The 12,697-nt window shown below is 35.7% G+C and overlaps 1 long non-coding RNA gene across 1 annotated transcript; it reads left to right on the top strand.

The window, feature by feature from the left end:
- Window positions 1-11,574: 11,574 nt before the first annotated feature.
- LOC116411515 lies at window positions 11,575-11,927 on the top strand. The gene is made up of 3 exons (XR_004223159.1): window positions 11,575-11,610; window positions 11,762-11,797; window positions 11,891-11,927. It is a non-coding gene; the product is annotated as an uncharacterized LOC116411515 (long non-coding RNA).
- Window positions 11,928-12,697: the final 770 nt, after the last annotated feature.

The following is a 12,697-nucleotide window of genomic DNA, read 5'->3' on the forward strand; positions in this document are numbered from 1 at the left end:
TTAACTATCACTGTCTAGAAAATGCTTTGGGTGTCGGTTTCCATTATTTAATATACTTGGGTTGCTAGAATCCCACACTGTTTAATGTCTATAGGTTGGCTCACATGCTTTATTATTGGTGGGTATATATTAGGTGTCTATAAATGTGGGTGTGTCACTAAACTGGGCGTGGTTTAATAAGTTTACAGTGGTGTGCATGGTGCGTCACATAGATCCCTCCTACTGGTCCCTCAAAGGAAAAACATTATCTGCTGCCTATGGTACACATGGAATTGGGGGGTGCATACTACAGGGAGGCCAGAGAATAGAAGGAAAGGGAGAGTACAAATGGCACGGGCAGCGCCGGATTTCTTACCTGGATGCCCTGATGCCAACCCCATTCACCGCGCTCCAAGGCTGATACCGACACCCACCCCCGCCAAAGCGCACGCATGTGCATTCGTGCGGGCACCCATTTAAACTCATACGGAGCAGTGGGGAGAGGTCCCCATTGCTCCGTATGGGAGCAAAACTTCGGTGCGGCAGGGCGGCATGCCACCCCTAAATTTTTGCCACCCTAGGCCCGGGCCTTTGTGGCCTCACCACCAATCCGGGCCTGGGCAGGGGACAGAAACAAGTAGGGAGCATGGGGAATAAATGCGGAAAATGTCAATTCAGAATTTGTGATTTCTGCTTATAAATGAAAATGGAATTTGAATTTTGAATATCTAGAAATTTGCCCTAAAAGTGTTCCTTCCATTGGCTTACATCTTTTTACTCATATGTCAAGTACAAAGAGGAGTAAATAAAGCTGAAGCGACTGGAACCAAGGAGGCATCGAAAATGGTACACCCCCTTAAAAATGTTGTTCACCTTTAAATTAACCTTTACTATGACTGTAGAGAGTGCTATTTGCAATTGGTCTTCATTTTTCATAAATGATTTAGCTTTTTGTTTAGCAGCTTTCAAGTTAGGAATTTTAGCAGCTATTTGGTTGTTAGCGTCCAATTTAACCCTATCAACCAGGCAGTGGTTTAAAGGGGGACAGTAATATAAAGAGAGCAGAGCCCAAGTAAAAAGATAAATAATACAAAGTAACAATAGCAATGAAATTGTAGCCTCACAGAGCAAATTTTTTTAGCTGCCGGGGTCAGTGACCCCCATTTGATAGCTGGAAAGAGTCAGAGGGGGAAGGCAAACAAGTAAGAAACTATAAAAAATAAAAATGAAGACCAATTGAAAAAGTAGCTAAGAATAGGCTATTCTACAACATACTAAAAGCAAACCTAAAGTTGAACCACCCCTTTAAAACGGCATGTGATTCACACCATATTCTACAAAGAAAAGGAATTTAGCTGTTTCTTGTTGCTTTTTGTTACCATTTGTGTACCTGGGTAGTGGGAGTATCTCCTTAATTAACAGCAGATCTCTCTACATGGGGGAATATTTGCTCAACGCCATCATTGTCGCTTGAGTTAAGAGAGAGGCATTTCAAAGTTGCCGCACTACAGCTGTTATGAACAGAAATTCCCAGCTGGAGGGCCCTGTGTTTGACACCCCTAAGCCAAGGGGATTAACCTTAGTTTAGTTGCCAATAGAAAGTACTAATTATTATATTAATATATTTTTTAGGAGTAAACATGGAGCTTATTTTGCTCAGTCTCCCTGTAAAAGAGTTCCTCCATCTTTTCACAAAATGTTGTAGAAAATGTCATAAATCAACGTGAATGTTTGGATTCATTAGCTTTCAAAAGAATATGTAACATGTAAAGAATATGTAATCTGTAGAAGTTGCAGCTAAAATGTTTCCCTTTATAAGCTCACTTTTTAACTAGGGATGAGTGCATCAAAAAAAGTTGTGGTCATGTCAAATTGGTCACGGTCAAATCAAAATGGGTGCGGCCGCGTCAAAGTTTCACGTCTCAAAAAAGTCAGCTGCATAAAAAAAGTTGCGCGGCAAATGCATTTTGCGAATTTTACGCTATTTCACAAATATTTCTGTCGTTTTGTGCATTTTTTTGGTGAAGAAAATGGGACAGATTCGCTCATCACCATTGTTGACCAGTAGAACACTGTCTCTCAGCTGGGCCTTCAAAAGTCGGATGATGAAAGATTTTAGAAAGTTGACTCTGACTCTCAACATATAAGTATTTTAATGGGGTAGTTCACCTTTAAGTTAACCTTTAAAAGGATTAGGCACCAATAATTTTACATTTTAATTTTAGGATGTAGAATTTATAAAGTATTATTCCCACCACCATGTAAGGGATCCCCTCCAGTGGAAGCCTTTGAGCCTTTAATGCTATCCTGAGTCCCTTTTCAGTTTGTGGTTCCTACCCTTAGGCAGGTGTTGCCTTCCAGTACAGGTATGGGATCTGTTATCCAGAATGCTCAGGACTTGGGGTTTTCCGGATAAGGGATCTTTCCATAATTTGGATCTCCATAACGTAAGTCTTCTAAAAATAATTCAAATATTGATTAAACCCAATAGGCTTGTTTTACCTCCAATAAGTGTTAAATATCTCTTAGTTGGGATCAAGTACAAGGTACTGTTTTATTATTACAGAGAAAAAGGAAATCATTTTTAAAAATGTGAATTATTTGCTTATAACGGAGTCTATGGGAGATGACCTTTCAGTAATCTGAAACTTTCTGGATAATGGGTTTCCAGATAAGGGATCCCATACCTGTACTTCCTAAACTTTACTACTGTTTGGTAAAGCCAAATACTGCTCTTGTTTAAATACCCGATCTCACAACTCCTAAACAAAAGCTGATATTCACTGCAGGGCTGTATTTATATATAGGCACCCCGAGGGCCTGTGCCTAGGGTGGCCCTCAGGTGCCTATATATAAGATTTTAATTTTAGTAGAAAAATTAAAAATTCTCCCAGCCTATAAACATCATCCGTAGAGCTGCATCTGGCTCCCAAGTCTCCAGTGAAACCTCCATGGCTTGTATTAGTCTGCCCTACGTATCAAAATACACTAGAAGTCAAATTAGGAAACTGGAAAGGGGAATATTTCATGTATCATCTGTTTTGAAGATCTCAGTTATGGGAACAGGTTGTTTTAACTGGGTTTGTTCTGTCAAGAAAAAAAGGCAGCCTCAACATAATTGAATTATAAAAAGGTTAATATGTCATGTCTGAGCAGATCTTTTTAATACAGAACTTTACAATTGACACCAAGGCATCACCTGCAATAGGAAGACAGGCTTTATCATCTTTAGCACTGTATGATCTGTTTATTTGCAGAAAGGAAAGAAATAGATGTGTTATGCCCAATCTACTGTAGAACTGAGAATCGGAACCGATCAAAAGGGCCTGACTCCCCCCAGTACATATGTAAGGAAAAGGGCCTCACATGTACACCCACAGTGCTTTACTATTCAGAACATATATATGTATATATCCAAATATCCACATACTTCCAAGCTTGCTTTGTATAGTCAGTTTTCTGCCACCCCCACTTTACTTGTGCTAAGCCCAAAAGCAGTCAAGTCAAGATTTTTTACTGTGAGAGCTGTGAAGTTGTGGAATTCCCTCCCCAAATCAGTTGTACTGGCTGATACATTATATAGCTTTAAGAAGGGGCTAGATGGATTCTTAGCAAGTGAGGGAATACAGGGTTATGGGAGATAGCTCTTAGTACAAGTTGATCCAGGGACTGGTCCGATTGCCATCTTGGAGTCAGGAAGGAATTTTTTCCCCTCTGTGGCAAATTAGAGAGGCTTCACATGGGTTTTTTTTGCCTTCCTCTGGATCAACTAGTAGTTAGGCAGGTTATATATAGGCATTATGGTTGAACTTGATGGACGTATGTCTTTCAACCCAACTTACTATGTTACTATGTTACTAAGTCCTCTCTGGACAGATCTCTGCACCAGGTCAGGATTGTGGGTGCTTTCCAGGCTAGGCACAGAGTACTTCAAAATGCAATTTGGCCAATCAGGGAGCCATCCCAGGACTGAACAAACTGACAAACCTGAAACAGCACCCTGATTCATGGCTAATTAGCCATGATAGAAGTGATATGGATTAGACAGCCTCTTGCTGGATTACAGGGGTTTCTTTATTTTCATGACAGGGACTGCCTTATGGGGACAAATTGGTACTGGGAGAATTTATCCGAAACCAGGTTGATCCCCGGCTCTTGAGAACAGGTGGTAGACTTGAAGTACAGTTTTGGGATTTTACCAGAGGGCCATCTCATCTAGGGGCACATTTACTAAAATCCAAATTTTGGGGGGCTTAAAACACGGTATGGTAAAAATTCGGAGTAACCACGATAATTTATGTTCTGATCATTTATGTTCTAAAATGTCTCAAAAATGCTTTTATCGGTTGTAGGAAAATATCAAAATTGCGTTCCGAAAGTCACACTATTTTCGTGCCAAGAATTTCGTTAATCCACGAAAACTTTTGAATCTTTAAAGCCTTCAATGTCTGGCTTTGGCAGCATTCCATAGGACTCAATGGTTCTCGACAGATCAACCCTGGGGAAAAGATAGTCCAGATAAAAGTTTAACCACAGCGTTAATGAATTCTGAAATGTTTGCAGTCTGCAAAAATACAATTTTTTTCGTGGTAATTTAATGAAAACCACCAAAGTTTTGAAATTTTAACTAAATTATCGTGGACATTATGAAATGGTCGATAAGTTAGATGATTAGTTAGATGATTTTATCTCATAAATATTTAATAGTTTAATAAATGTGCCCCCTAGAGTCCTTTTTAAGTAAATAATTCAAATATTCTTGTTTATATGTTGTTTACCTGTAATAATAAAACAGTGCCTTGTACTTGATGATAACTAAGCTGCTTGGATCTGTTTTTGTGGAAAAGTAGTCCTATTGGGTTTATTAAATATTTAAATGTTCTTTAGTAAACTTAAGGTATGGTGATCCAAAGTATGGAAAAAATATTATTTGGAAAACCCCAGAGTAATAATAGATCCTATACCTGTACTGTGTCCCTGAGCAGAATGCCACATATGTTTACATTGTGCCCCTTGTGCCACTGCTTCTGGCTTGGACAGTACACAGATATAGTTACACAGGACAGAGGGTCAGCTTGCTCCCCATCTCTTATGGAACACATAGCTAAAAACTGCACCTGCCCACCCCCCATGTGCCCCCCCATCTGCCCCATTCATCCATTCATTTTAAAAATTCAAATCAAGTAAATCATCTGCTTGTTCTGAAATGTTATAATAAATATTTGAGCTAAAGATAATTTAACTCAACTATTAGGCCAGAAACTAATGAGTCAAGGTGTATCTTTTTCTTTACTAAATCTAGTCCTGTGTTCCTTTACAAATGAATTAAAGGGCACAGTTTAGCACCATTATACCCAGATTCCAGGCACAATATCCTACATTTTAGTGCCCATTGGAATAAAGCCCCTGTGCCAACTGCCTGCTTTTTTTGCCAAGTCGTAAGTACAGAAAAGGTGGACAATACCAGTGCTTGCCCAGACTGGAAAGACAATTTTGGCATATAGCCATATAGCCATTCAAAGCAGCTCAGATTGTGTTAAAAGCATTTTTAGTTTCTTGAATCCATATACAGACAAAGCCTTATGCATTTAGTACCACTAATCATAGGCTAAATTTCAAATCACATGACACACACTATTTAAACCCAAAAAGACCAATCACATTATAGAGGAAAAGAGCCAAACACAGTGAAAAGGATATAAAGATAATTACGTTACACAAGGGATAAAAGCACATGTATAATATTACAAAGAACTGAATGCAGAAAGGAATGGTATCCACCATTAGGCACATATAGAGCATTTGAATTATACATACAGTCATTTACTATAAAATATGACCATAAAAATACTCATTTGTAAAGAAAAACGGTTTATTTTTAAACACCCAACTATTATTATCAGTGCTATCCCACATTTCTCTTAGGCCACTGTGATAAGGGCCACAATCAGAGTATCCAGCAACAGCTCCGATTGGCTCATTCTTTATCAGGTGACTGAGGTGAGTGGAGCTCAGGGTATTTGGATAAACACATTGGCAAATGTAATACTGGTACTGTGTGTGTTTAGAGACTAGGGTGTCATTAATATATAAAAAAAAAATAGAAATGAAATCATTTAATTATGAAGAGGGTGCATACACATATGTTTTACATGCTGTGATGGCATCATTCCCTCTACTGAGAATGGATTCACAACATGGCAAACAACACACTGCAAATTTCCATGTTAAATGTAAACATTTGAAACTAATTGGGAAATGAATACAACCCAACAATCACTGTGTGAATTGCTGACCTACATTTCCCACCTTGGGCTGAGTGTGTGATGTCACAATGAGCTGAATCTCACGGGTTGAAATATGATCTCCTCCCAGCTTTGAGTTTGATGATGTCATAATGGGCACAGTTACTGTATCTAAGCAACAGCCCATATTGGCTGATTCTGTATCAGGCAACTGAGGTGAGAGGAGCTCATGATTTTACTGCAAAAATATATATAAAAAATAAAAGTTTTACTACTTTTAAAAAAATATTTTGTGGGTTTTCGAGACCACTAATAAGTTTGTGAATATATTTTATTGCTCTGATTTACAGGGAATATAATAGCGTGCTGTCTAATAAAGCAACTTGAAGAGTAATATACATATATACAGTATATATATTTACATATAGACTGTATGTAGGGAATGTGCATAGAACATATTATTGGCATTACTAAATTGATGTTTCTTTTTGTCTCCATAGAAAGAATCAACATTTAAGATGTTTAGGTGCTTTTTCCACTGTTTCTTCCGCGTATGCGGGGTAAGGAGTTCATTTTTTATACTGTAATATCACACAACATTTTGTGAATAATACAATAAAGGGAGTAACGTGTCCTCAAACTGTGATACTTGATATGACTTGGACATTGACACTTTATGATACTGAACAAGATACACATAAATTGCTATCAGTTAATAGTGATAAGCGAATCTTTCTTTTTTGCTTCGCAGAAAAATTTGCGAAGCGGCGAAAAATCCACGAAAAGTTTCTCGCGTGATTTTTTTTGTCTCTGGTATCTTTTTTTATGTCGCCCGCACCCTTCTTTTCAACGTGACTGCGCCAATTTTTACATGATTTAAATTTTTTTACGCTGAATTTTCGCGGAATTTTGCTTCGAATATATGCCAAAAAAATTCGCTCATCACTATCAGTTAGACTAACTGTGCCTAAATACAGGTATGGAAACCCATTATCCAGAAAGTTTTGGAAGGTACAGGAAGGCCATCTCCCATCAAATTTTATAAATGATTTCCTTTCTTTCTGTAATAATAAAACAATACCTTGTACTTGATCCCAACTAAGATATAATTACCCCTTATTGGGGGCAGAACAGCCCTATTGGGTTTATTTAATGGTTAAATGATTCCCTTTTCTCTGTAATAATAAAACAGTACCTGTACTTGATCCCAACTAAGATATAATTACCCCTTATTGGGGGCAGAACAGCCCTACTGGGTTTATTTCATGGTTAAATGATTCCCTTTTCTCTGTAATAATAAAACAGTACCTGTACTTGATCCCAACTAAGATATAATTACCCCTTATTGGGGCAGAACAGCCCTATTGGGTTTATTTAATGGTTAAATGATTCCCTTTTCTCTGTAATAATAAAACAGTACCTGTACTTGATCCCAACTAAGATTTAATTACCCCTTATTGGGGGCAGAACAGCCCTATTGGGTTTATTTCATGGTTAAATGATTCCCTTTTCTCTGTAATAATAAAACAGTACCTGTACTTGATCCCAACTAAGATATAATTACCCCTTCTTGGGGGCAGAACAGCCCTATTGGGTTTATTTAATGGTTAAATGATTCCCTTTTCTCTGTAATAATAAAACAGTACCTGTACTTGATCCCAACTAAGATATAATTACCCCTTATTGGGGGCAGAACAGCCCTATTGGGTTTATTTAATGGTTAAATGATTCCCTTTTTCTCTGTAATAATAAAACAGTACCTGTACTTGATCCCAACTAAGATATAATTACCCCTTATTGGGGGCAGAACAGCCCTATTGGGTTTATTTAATGGTTAAATGATTCCCTTTTCTCTGTAATAATAAAACAGTACCTGTACTTGATCCCAACTAAGATATAATTACCCCTTATTGGGGGCAGAACAGCCCTATTGGGTTTATTTAATGGTTAAATGATTCCCTTTTCTCTGTAATAATAAAACAGTACCTGTACTTGATCCCAACTAAGATATAATTATTTATAATTTTGGTTTAATTAATGTTTAAATGTAGTGCTGAGCGGAATTTTTCATCAGTCTTGGAATTGGGGCAAATTTCCATGTTTCAGCAACTAAAAAATGTTGTTCTGCCCGCTCAAAAAAAATTTTGTCGCACGCGTCATTTTTTTTTGACACACGTGACAATATTGTGCCATGTTGCAAATTTTCCTGTGGCAAATTTTTCTGCCTGTTTTTGTTTTTGACACAGAGGACGTTTTTTCCCGTATTGCTAATTTTTCACCATTTCGTGAGTCTTTTCAAAGATTGCAAATTTTCAGGCAAAGTGATATGGGACAGATTCGCTCATCATTTAAAATTAAAATGATTTTTACTGACCTTAATGTATGGAGATCCAAATTACAGAAAGACCCCTTATCTGCAAAACTCCGAGCATAGTGGATAATGGGTCCCATACTTGTATATCTGTGTACTCTGCTACATTGAATCAGTAGTGCTATTAAAATGACACTTAAATGGGATACAGGGCTTATTGTACTACATACATAGGAACTTATGTATCAAAATTCATATTTCTCTAATTGTATAAAACTCAAAAAACTTTTTGACTAAATAGTTAAGATTTAGCCTAGGATAGCCAATTTTACTGCTTGGCTTGCTATACTGTATATTTGAATATAAGTTGAATGGAAATATTCAGAGAATATCTAATGGGCTGTGTGTTTATATATTGTTGTTCAATGAGAAACTGAAAACTATATGTTTCTATAAAATATGATTCTTTTACTATGGAAATTATAGTATTCTATATAGATTTAGGAGTTTTCTTTTAAGGCAAGTTGATTTGTATCATTGAATGTATTTTACTTTGTCTATTTGGACATTTCTTTTTATAATTAAAACTTTTTTCTTCACTAGAAACGGCGAAAAAAACCTTCCAAAGAACTTTCTTTTGTAAGTAGAGACAAATAGGGCGACATAAGTATAATAGCCTAATTTCCTAAATAGTTGTGCTATTTAAATCACTAAATGTAAATATTATCCTTCTTGCCTTGCTATATCTACTACAGGTATGGGACCTATTATCTGGAAACCCATTATCCAGAAAGCCCCGTATTATGGAAAGCTCATGTCCCATAGACTCCCATTTAATCAAAAAATTTACATTTTTAAAAGAGGTTCCCTTATTCTCTTTAATCTTGATCCCAACTAAGATATAATTAATCCTTACTGGAGCCAAAACAATCCTATTGGGTTTAATTACCATTTAAATATTTTTTTAGTACACATAGGGGGAGATTCACTAAGACACGAACGCTCCGAGTGTATTCTCGCGATTTTTCAGCGGTTGTGTGACTTTTTCGCACAGCTGCACGAAAAATTCGGAAGGGCTCTGCCGCTGTTTACAATGGTCAGTACGAAAATTTCATGACTTTCGGATCGCCAATACGATATTATTATGAGTAATACGATTTTTTCGTAAGCATTTTTGGGATATTTGCGATCTTCAGAAATTTTCGTTTCCAATCTGAATTTTTCAAATTCGTGGATTAGTAAATCTGCCCCTTAGGGTATGGATATCTGAATTACAGAAAGATTCCTTATCCAGAAAACCCCATGTCCCCAGCGTTCTCGATAACAGGCCCCATACCTGTATTACAGCATCTCCACTGGCAAAGAGTTGAGATATAGAAGCCAATGGAGAATGCATAGCTGCAGATAGTAATATGGCAGTAGCGCCCCTTTTACTTGACTGCAGATACTGAGAGAACATATAAAAGGCTGGACATTTGTATTCTCCATTACTAATTAAAGTGAACACAAATTTTATAAAATGGTTTTTTTTAACTTGGAAATTGATAGCGCTAGTTATGTTTTGTCAAGTCAAGTTTGATTTATATAATTGAATTCATTCTATATGTGTATTTGCTTATTTATTTGTGATGAACCCTTCTTTATTCTCCTCTAGATATTATCAACTGAAACATCAACTGAAAATGTTGTGGTAAGCACAGAAATGTAATATAATACCAAAAAAGTGATTATTTTACTTTTTAAGGGATGTTTCGAGCCAAGTTTCATTTAAATCATTGAATGAATTCTAGTTTGCCATTTTTTTCAATAACATTTTTTTTCATTCTTTACTAGAAACAACCAGAACAACAAACTACAGAAATTATTGTGGTAAGCAGAAATATATAATATAATACAATAAAAGGGGACTCTTTTAAAGAAATAGTAGCAGCAAAGCTTATTTATTTTGGAGACAAAAATCATTTTTTTTATTCTCCCCTAGAAACAACAAGATGAAATTATTGAACAAGAAATTGTGGTAAGAACAGAGATGTGATATAATGGCAGAAAGTGATTATTTTACATTTTAAGAGACGATGTTTAGAGCCAAGTTTCATTTAAATCATTGAATGAATTCTAGTTTGCCTTTTTTATACCATTTTTTTATTCTTCTCTAGAATCAAGCAGAACAAATAACTGTAGAAATAATTGAGGTAAGCAGAAATATATCATAAAATAAAATGTGATTCTTTTAATGAAATATTGTCACCTATACAGTGTTAAGTTTTCTTGTAACGGAGCCAAGCTTATTTATTTTGGAGACAAAAAAAACATTTTTTTTTCTTCCATAGAAACAACAAGATGAAATTATTGAAGAAGAAATTGTGGTAGGCACAGAGATGTGATATAATGCCAAAAAAGGGATTATTTTACTTTTGAAGAGACAATGTTTGGATGTTTAGAGCCAAGTTTCATTTAAATCATTGAATTAATTCTAGTTTGCCTTTTTTATACCATTTTTTTATTCTTCTCTAGAAACAACCAGAACAAATAACTGTAGAAATAATTGAGGTAAGCAGAAATATATCATAAAATAAAATGTGATTCTTTTAATGAAATATTGTCACCTATACAGTGTTAAGTTTTCTTGTAACGGAGCCAAGCTTATTTATTTTGGAGACAAAAAAAACATTTTTTTTTCTTCCATAGAAACAACAAGATGAAATTATTGAAGAAGAAATTGTGGTAAGCACAGAGATGTGATATAATACCAAAAAAGGGATTATTTTACTTTTGAAGAGACAATGGTTGGATGTTTAGAGCCAAGTTTCATTTAAATCATTGAATGAATTCTAGTTTGCCTTTTTTTATACCATTTTTTTTATTCTTCTCTAGAAACAACCAGAACAAATAACTGTAGTAATAATTGAGGTAAGCAGAAATATAAAATAAAATGTGATTTTAACGAAATAGTGTCACCTATACTGTGTTAAGTTTTCTTTTAACGGAGCCAAGCTTATTTATTTTGGAGACAAAAATCGTATTTTTTTTCTTCCCTAGAAACAACAAGATGAAATTATTGAAGAAGAAATTGTGGTAAGCCCAGAGATGTAATATAATGCAAGAAAGTAATTATTTTACTTTTGAAGAGACAATGTTTAAATGTTTAAAGCCAAGTTTCATTTAAATCATTGAATGAATTCTAGTTTGCCTGTTTTATTATAAAATTATTTTTATTCTCCACTAGAAACAACTAGAACAAATGACTACAGAAATGATTGTGGTAATCACTTTTAAAGAAATGGTGTCATCTATACTGTAACTTATGTTTTCTCTTAACGGAGCCACGCTTATTTATTTTTTTATTCTTCCCTAGAAACAACAAGATGAGATTATGGAATTAGAAATTGTGGTAAGCACAGAGATGTAATAAAATGCTTAATTTACACGTGCTTGGGGAAGATGGTAGGATAGAGGGGGCCCTGTGGGGAGGTGTGTGAAGGTGGGGGCCATTGTGGGGTGCAGGGGTCCCTGAGGCAGAAGCCCCAGTGGGCCCTGCACCCCTAGTCCGACTCGCCTATACTGTTTCCTTTACTGTTTCCTGTTGCCTCTTGACTTTATTGACATTATTATCAGGATAAATCCCTGTAATGATTACTGCATTTACTTATACACATTAATTATTTCTCCTAAATAAAAATAAAATAACATCACCTCTTTATCCCTTAACCAGGCTCAGCAAGAGAATCCTTCTGATGAGACCTGCCTGGTAAGCAAGGAAGGAGTTGGTATCATACAGTTATTATATTTTTAGCTTTCTTTTCAAAGTTGTGTTGATTTTAACTGTTAATAGGTCAGGTAAAATAGATCAAAAATTCCTTTTTTTAAAATTGGGTAAAACGTTTGCTTTATACATAGTGCATTTTAGATATAGTAAGTTATAATAAGTTGATAACTAGATGTATTCCTCCTAACCAGGAGAAGCCAGAGGAACCAGAGAGAATGGAACCTGGATCAGGAAATATTGAGGTAAGCATTAGAGAGGCTGCAAATAATAATGATTAAAATCTTTATGCAAGGTAATATTTTAACTTCTTTGCAAGAGAAATAACATAACCTGCAAGATCTTTTCCCTTCTCTTAATCAGGAAAATTCAGAGGATCTTGATGCTGAAATCTGCCAG

This window comes from Xenopus tropicalis, chromosome 6, assembly GCF_000004195.4.
Source record: "Xenopus tropicalis strain Nigerian chromosome 6, UCB_Xtro_10.0, whole genome shotgun sequence".
In the NCBI taxonomy this organism is placed as follows: Eukaryota; Metazoa; Chordata; class Amphibia; order Anura; family Pipidae; genus Xenopus; species Xenopus tropicalis.